The following is an 8,335-nucleotide window of genomic DNA, read 5'->3' as shown; positions in this document are numbered from 1 at the left end:
GGGTGGCCCGACACTTATGAAAAAAACTATGAAATGAGAATCGGGAGTCTTCCCTTGTCATGGAATGGCAGAATTACCCAGAATTCTTTTTGGGCATGAGCGAGGCAACTTAAGAAGCACGAGACTGGCCCTCATCGAATGGCTGAAGCGCGACCAGAGGAAATGATTTCTAGCCAGATACTCAGGAGTAGGCCTGGTGTGTGCTGTTAACGTAGATTTTGGATTTCTGAACAAGTTTTTATCATAGAAAATTCGCGACAAAGTTGCGCTTTCATTTTGCTGTAATTCTCGTGTCAAAGAAACGGTATAATAATGTAAATAAGAGAATAACGATATTTATATTTGCAGATTACCTGTCCTCTTACTACGAAAGTCAAGCTCGATATCTCTATGCAATAAGCGCATTCAAAATTTCCTCGTATTGCTTAATAAAAGGATGTGTTTTTGTTTTGTTTTGTCGTATATGGAAAAAATACGTTTTCTCTCCCGTCCCCTTCTTATGCGTGATATTCGCGGAAATTACATTCTGTTCCTCAATAAACCTGGAACAACCAGTTATGGTCTTAGTTCTCTTTCTTCTTACGTATCATCTAAGTTGCGGAATGCGCTATCTGATTTTATCCGTACCTATGAGTTTACTGGTTTTAAAAGAGAATCCAGGGCCGCATTTTGTATAACGGCTTTTCTTTTTAATGAATATATCTTGAAATATTATGTATTTAGTAGGTATCTGTATATGCTATGTATTTTAGCTGTAAATGTAATGTCTCGAAGATATTAGCAACTGTGGTTATTGGGAAAAAGCTTATGACTGTATGTATGTTAGCTTTAGGAGGGCGCATGCGTACACTTTGTAATCTGCGACTCCAGTGCTTACCATATGACAGATAAAATGACTTTTCTCTTGAATATATAAGCCATCTTATTCTTACACTATATTGACAAGGGCGGTTTGGAGCTGTGAGTAGGCGTGGGATTTGTCACATATGGTTTAGGGGCCGACATATCTCTCCCTCAATGCCGTACCGGGAGGCAAGGTCGGTAGCAGAAAGCAGCGAAGGGCCAACTGCGTCCAAAAGCGATCGCACGGGCCGAAATCCCGGGATGACTCGTTTGGTACGACGCTCCAGCGCCGGTGTCTGGAGGTACTGCGTTTTTCTTTCTTGTTCAAACATTCCGTCAGCGCATGCGCAAATGTTCTGGCTCTTCGATACCTAGCCTACCAAAAAAAATTAACATGCTGGTTTTGTTTTTTTTTTTTTTTTTTTTTTGTACAAGCAATTGACATTTCAGTTGATTTTATAGGCATAAACGAAAGGTAAGAACCGTGCGTGTCTGGTCTTGTCTCAGACAGAGGCGAGAGATGGTTTCATGCAGACTGGGATGCCTAAAATGCTCTGTTGTAAACATGGCGGTTCACGAGTGAAGTTGTCTCTCTGGCCTTTCTGTGGACGAATTCCAGGACCTACTGACACAATCTGGGCAAGTTTTGAATGCTAAAACCTTGAATCGATGCGTTATTTTGCTGGTAGGACTGGGTGGCCCGACACTTATGAAAAAAACTATGAAATGAGAATCGGGAGTCTTCCCTTGTCATGGAATGGCAGAATTACCCAGAATTCTTTTTGGGCATGAGCGAGGCAACTTAAGAAGCACGAGACTGGCCCTCATCGAATGGCTGAAGCGCGACCAGAGGAAATGATTTCTAGCCAGATACTCAGGAGTAGGCCTGGTGTGTGCTGTTAACGTAGATTTTGGATTTCTGAACAAGTTTTTATCATAGAAAATTCGCGACAAAGTTGCGCTTTCATTTTGCTGTAATTCTCGTGTCAAAGAAACGGTATAATAATGTAAATAAGAGAATAACGATATTTATATTTGCAGATTACCTGTCCTCTTACTACGAAAGTCAAGCTCGATATCTCTATGCAATAAGCGCATTCAAAATTTCCTCGTATTGCTTAATAAAAGGATGTGTTTTTGTTTTGTTTTGTCGTATATGGAAAAAATACGTTTTCTCTCCCGTCCCCTTCTTATGCGTGATATTCGCGGAAATTACATTCTGTTCCTCAATAAACCTGGAACAACCAGTTATGGTCTTAGTTCTCTTTCTTCTTACGTATCATCTAAGTTGCGGAATGCGCTATCTGATTTTATCCGTACCTATGAGTTTACTGGTTTTAAAAGAGAATCCAGGGCCGCATTTTGTATAACGGCTTTTCTTTTTAATGAATATATCTTGAAATATTATGTATTTAGTAGGTATCTGTATATGCTATGTATTTTAGCTGTAAATGTAATGTCTCGAAGATATTAGCAACTGTGGTTATTGGGAAAAAGCTTATGACTGTATGTATGTTAGCTTTAGGAGGGCGCATGCGTACACTTTGTAATCTGCGACTCCAGTGCTTACCATATGACAGATAAAATGACTTTTCTCTTGAATATATAAGCCATCTTATTCTTACACTATATTGACAAGGGCGGTTTGGAGCTGTGAGTAGGCGTGGGATTTGTCACATATGGTTTAGGGGCCGACATATCTCTCCCTCAATGCCGTACCGGGAGGCAAGGTCGGTAGCAGAAAGCAGCGAAGGGCCAACTGCGTCCAAAAGCGATCGCACGGGCCGAAATCCCGGGATGACTCGTTTGGTACGACGCTCCAGCGCCGGTGTCTGGAGGTACTGCGTTTTTCTTTCTTGTTCAAACATTCCGTCAGCGCATGCGCAAATGTTCTGGCTCTTCGATACCTAGCCTACCAAAAAATTAACATGCTGGTTTTGTTTTTTTTTTTTTTGTTTTTTTGTACAAGCAATTGACATTTCAGTTGATTTTATAGGCATAAACGAAAGGTAAGAACCGTGCGTGTCTGGTCTTGTCTCAGACAGAGGCGAGAGATGGTTTCATGCAGACTGGGACGCCTAAAATGCTCTGTTGTAAACATGGCGGTTCACGAGTGAAGTTGTCTCTCTGGCCTTTCTGTGGACGAATTCCAGGACCTACTGACACAATCTGGGCAAGTTTTGAATGCTAAAACCTTGAATCGATGCGTATTTTTGCTGGTAGGACTGGGTGGCCCGACACTTATGAAAAAAACTATGAAATGAGAATCGGGAGTCTTCCCTTGTCATGGAATGGCAGAATTACCCAGAATTCTTTTTGGGCATGAGCGAGGCAACTTAAGAAGCACGAGACTGGCCCTCATCGAATGGCTGAAGCGCGACCAGAGGAAATGATTTCTAGCCAGATACTCAGGAGTAGGCCTGGTGTGTGCTGTTAACGTAGATTTTGGATTTCTGAACAAGTTTTTATCATAGAAAATTCGCGACAAAGTTGCGCTTTCATTTTGCTGTAATTCTCGTGTCAAAGAAACGGTATAATAATGTAAATAAGAGAATAACGATATTTATATTTGCAGATTACCTGTCCTCTTACTACGAAAGTCAAGCTCGATATCTCTATGCAATAAGCGCATTCAAAATTTCCTCGTATTGCTTAATAAAAGGATGTGTTTTTGTTTTGTTTTGTCGTATATGGAAAAAATACGTTTTCTCTCCCGTCCCCTTCTTATGCGTGATATTCGCGGAAATTACATTCTGTTCCTCAATAAACCTGGAACAACCAGTTATGGTCTTAGTTCTCTTTCTTCTTACGTATCATCTAAGTTGCGGAATGCGCTATCTGATTTTATCCGTACCTATGAGTTTACTGGTTTTAAAAGAGAATCCAGGGCCGCATTTTGTATAACGGCTTTTCTTTTTAATGAATATATCTTGAAATATTATGTATTTAGTAGGTATCTGTATAGCCTGAGAAGTCTCTCGATATTGCTACCTCTTTTCCAACACATTGCATGGAGAGCCTCCTCTTTACCCCAGTGTGAGTAACATGACCCTCATCACCGCTCCATGTCATCTACTTTGTAATCTGCGACTCCAGTGCTTACCATATGACAGATAAAATGACTTTTCTCTTGAATATATAAGCCATCTTATTCTTACACTATATTGACAAGGGCGGTTTGGAGCTGTGAGTAGGCGTGGGATTTGTCACATATGGTTTAGGGGCCGACATATCTCTCCCTCAATGCCGTACCGGGAGGCAAGGTCGGTAGCAGAAAGCAGCGAAGGGCCAACTGCGTCCAAAAGCGATCGCACGGGCCGAAATCCCGGGATGACTCGTTTGGTACGACGCTCCAGCGCCGGTGTCTGGAGGTACTGCGTTTTTCTTTCTTGTTCAAACATTCCGTCAGCGCATGCGCAAATGTTCTGGCTCTTCGATACCTAGCCTACCAAAAAAAATTAACATGCTGGTTTTGTTTTTTTTTTTTTTTTGTTTTTTTGTACAAGCAATTGACATTTCAGTTGATTTTATAGGCATAAACGAAAGGTAAGAACCGTGCGTGTCTGGTCTTGTCTCAGACAGAGGCGAGAGATGGTTTCATGCAGACTGGGATGCCTAAAATGCTCTGTTGTAAACATGGCGGTTCACGAGTGAAGTTGTCTCTCTGGCCTTTCTGTGGACGAATTCCAGGACCTACTGACACAATCTGGGCAAGTTTGAATGCTAAAACCTTGAATCGATGCGTCATTTTGCTGGTAGGACTGGGTGGCCCGACACTTATGAAAAAAACTATGAAATGAGAATCGGGACTCTTCCCTTGTCATGGAATGGCAGAATTACCCAGAATTCTTTTTGGGCATGAGCGAGGCAACTTAAGAAGCACGAGACTGGCCCTCATCGAATGGCTGAAGCGCGACCAGAGGAAATGATTTCTAGCCAGATACTCAGGAGTAGGCCTGGTGTGTGCTGTTAACGTAGATTTTGGATTTCTGAACAAGTTTTTATCATAGAAAAATTCGCGACAAAGTTGCGCTTTCATTTTGCTGTAATTCTCGTGTCAAAGAAACGGTATAATAATGTAAATAAGAGAATAACGATATTTATATTTGCAGATTACCTGTCCTCTTACTACGAAAGTCAAGCTCGATATCTCTATGCAATAAGCGCATTCAAAATTTCCTCGTATTGCTTAATAAAAGGATGTGTTTTTTTGTTTTGTTTTGTCGTATATGGAAAAAATACGTTTTTCTCCCGTCCCCTTCTTATGCGTGATATTCGCGGAAATTACATTCTGTTCCTCAATAAACCTGGAACAACCAGTTATGGTCTTAGTTCTCTTTCTTCTTACGTATCATCTAAGTTGCGGAATGCGCTATCTGATTTTATCCGTACCTATGAGTTTACTGGTTTTAAAAGAGAATCCAGGGCCGCATTTTGTATAACGGCTTTTCTTTTTAATGAATATATCTTGAAATATTATGTATTTTAGTAGGTATCTGTATAGCCTGAGAAGTCTCTCTACATTGCTTCCTCTTTTCCAACGCATTGCATGGAGAGGCCTCCTCTTTACCCCAGTGTGAGTAACATGACCCTCATTACCGCTCCATGTCATCTTGCCGAGATAGCTCAGTTGGGAGAGCGTCAGACTGAAGATCTGAAGGTCCCTGGTTCAAATGCGGAGGGCTCGAAAGAGCTCTGATTAATCCTGGGTCTTGGCAATAATTTGTGCTCATTCGTCATCTTTCGGGTTCTAAAGTTTTTCTAATTTTCCTTCAAAATCATCCCAAAGGAAATCGCCACAAGCGCAAATAGCCTGAGAAGTCTCTATCAATCGCTCCCCCTTTTCCAACGTATTGGACTGACAGCCTCTTCTTTAGCAATGATTTTTAATCATTCCTTATCTTTGGGGTTCTGAAGTTTTTCAAAGTTTTCTTCAAAATTATCCCAAAGTAACTCGCCACGGCGCAAATAGCCTGAGAAGTCTCTATACATCGTTTCCTCTTTTCCAACGCATGGGACGGACGGCCTCCTCTTTAGCCCTGTGTGAGTAACATGACCCTCATTACCGCTCCTTGTCATCTTGCCGAGATAGCTCAGCTGGGAGAGCGTCAGGCTGAAGATCTGAAGGTTTCTGGTTCAAATACGGAGGGCTCGAAGGAGCTCTGATTGTCGGGTCTCGGCAATAATTTTTCGTCATCTTTCGGCTTCTTAAGTTTTTCAAAGTTTCCTTCAAAATTGTTCCAAAGGAAATCGCCACAAGCACAAAAAGCCTGAGAAGTCTCTATACACACTGGACGGTTGAATTAGATATGCAAATAAAACGTGAGTGGGAGGGTGATGCTTTTTTTTCCCATGGGACGAACTCTTCTCGAGGTGTGGCCATACTGATTGTTTTGCGTCTGGATGACAATGAGAAGCAAATTCGGAGGGATAACGATGGTCGTGTTTTGAATATGCTTTTGGAAATTGACAATAGATGCCCCATTAAAAGACTCTCAGCGCCGTGGTTTTTTCTCGGATTTGAATAGGTTTCTGTCGGATTCAAACGATAACATCTTGGGAGGCGATTTTAACTGTATTTTTAACTCGGGCTTGGATAAGCTCGGTGGCGTTCCTAATTCACGTCAATCCGCGTCGGTGCTTCTAAATGCCCTTACTACACGTTTTAGTTTGGTAGACGTTTGGAGGAAACGACATAAGGATGAACGCAATTTCACGTGGACAGGTAGAGATCCAAGAGATCCAAGAGATCCATCTCTTTTCATCCGCACACGTATTGATTACGTTTTTATTTGCAAACCCGTTAACCAATGTGTAACCGCAACGGATATTCAACCCCATTCCCACTCGGATCACGATTGTTTGACTCTGACCATTGATTTTGAAAGAGTTGAACGTGGCCCGGGATACTGGCACTTTAATAACGAGCTTCTTGCGGACGGTGTTTTCCAGGAGGAAATCGAGCGTTTCTGGTCAAATTGTGTTGAATTTTGCTGACCCTTTTGAGTGGTGGGAGAAAGCAAAGTTAAGCTTTAAGCGGATTGCTATTAGACGGGCGACGATTATTGGAAAAATTCGGCGCCATGAACGGTTTGTTTTACAGAATAGATTGGATAAGCTTCAAGAGCGGGCAAAGTATGGTACTACTAGCGATATAGAGCAATATCTCTTAGCAAAGGAGGGCTTGAGGCAGTTCGAACTTAAGGAGTTAGAGGCTATTAAAATACGAGCAAAAGCGCAGTTTGTCGAGGAAGGTGAAAAGAGTACTCGTTTCTTTTTTTCTCTTGAGAAATGCCGTCGTTCAGCACAAAACATACGAGTTTTAACGATGGATAACATGGATACCGTTACTGAAACTAGGGACTTGTTTTATAAACAGCTTTACACGGCGCAGCCTTGTGACGAAAAGGTACAAATGAATTCCTAGATAGAGCATACCCCGAACTTGTAGAGAATGCGCGAGACTCTTGTGAAGGAGATATTACAACTGGGGAGTTAAAAAGGGCTGTTGATGCAATGCAGAAGGATAAGTCGCCTGGTCTTGATGGCATTACCACCAATTTTTATAAGCATTTTTGGCATTTTTGTATTCGTCTAGTAACTTAGGGCACCTCTTTCCTACACATTGGTGTATTAGGGAAGCTTTTGCTAAGGTTGAAAACAATCGTCTAGTATTTTAAATGTAAATGTAACACTAGACAAATGACGTAGGCTTAAATTAATTGATTACATTTTTTGTCCATATGTAATTATTCAAATGATCTTTTTGAAGTGTAAATAAAACTTACGTTCTAATTCACTACGTTCAAACGAACGTAAGTCATTTCATCTTATAGATCCATAAAACAAACTGAACCACAGGTATGGGAGGATCGCAAGCGAACCCAAAACACAACTTTTAATGGAGATAGTAAACAAGAAGTACTCAATTACAACAAGCGGAACTTAACATTACAAACCTGGGCTACGCGTCACACTTAAAAGGCTAGAGTCGGCCTCTTTAACATACATATCTTTTGCCACATCAGTTTTCCATCGGCCGTGCAATTTCAATAATCTTTCGGAAACAACTTTGGAATCGTCGTTTATCACGACTGAAGTAATCCCACCCGATCGTAAACTATGAAGACCGTAGACATTTGGATCGCATCCGAGGACGCCGAGAGCTTCCTTGAACACTTCCCGGCATCTCGAATAAAAAAGTATCGAAGAACGCATCACATATCCCGACTTGGTCTTACTTAAAGGACTGAACAGCGGAAAATCGCTCGCTCGAGTCAACTTCGCTTCACGCATATATCTATTCTATATAAATAGAAACTGGACAATATTTGGAAAAGGTTTTTGCAATGTACACAAAATTTCCTTCTCTGTAAACGTTCGTTTTACTATGGGGAACAAAAATTTTTATGTGATCTTCAAGGAAAACTATGTGCTTACATAAGATATTACTAAGCTCACTAAAGCGGAAGAAACCCGCAAAACCTAAAGT

Source organism: Montipora capricornis, chromosome 4, assembly GCF_036669925.1.
Source record: "Montipora capricornis isolate CH-2021 chromosome 4, ASM3666992v2, whole genome shotgun sequence".
NCBI classification, from domain to species: Eukaryota; Metazoa; Cnidaria; class Anthozoa; order Scleractinia; family Acroporidae; genus Montipora; species Montipora capricornis.
The sequence above is the reverse complement of the archived record's forward strand: the minus strand, read 5'-3'. Positions refer to the sequence as shown.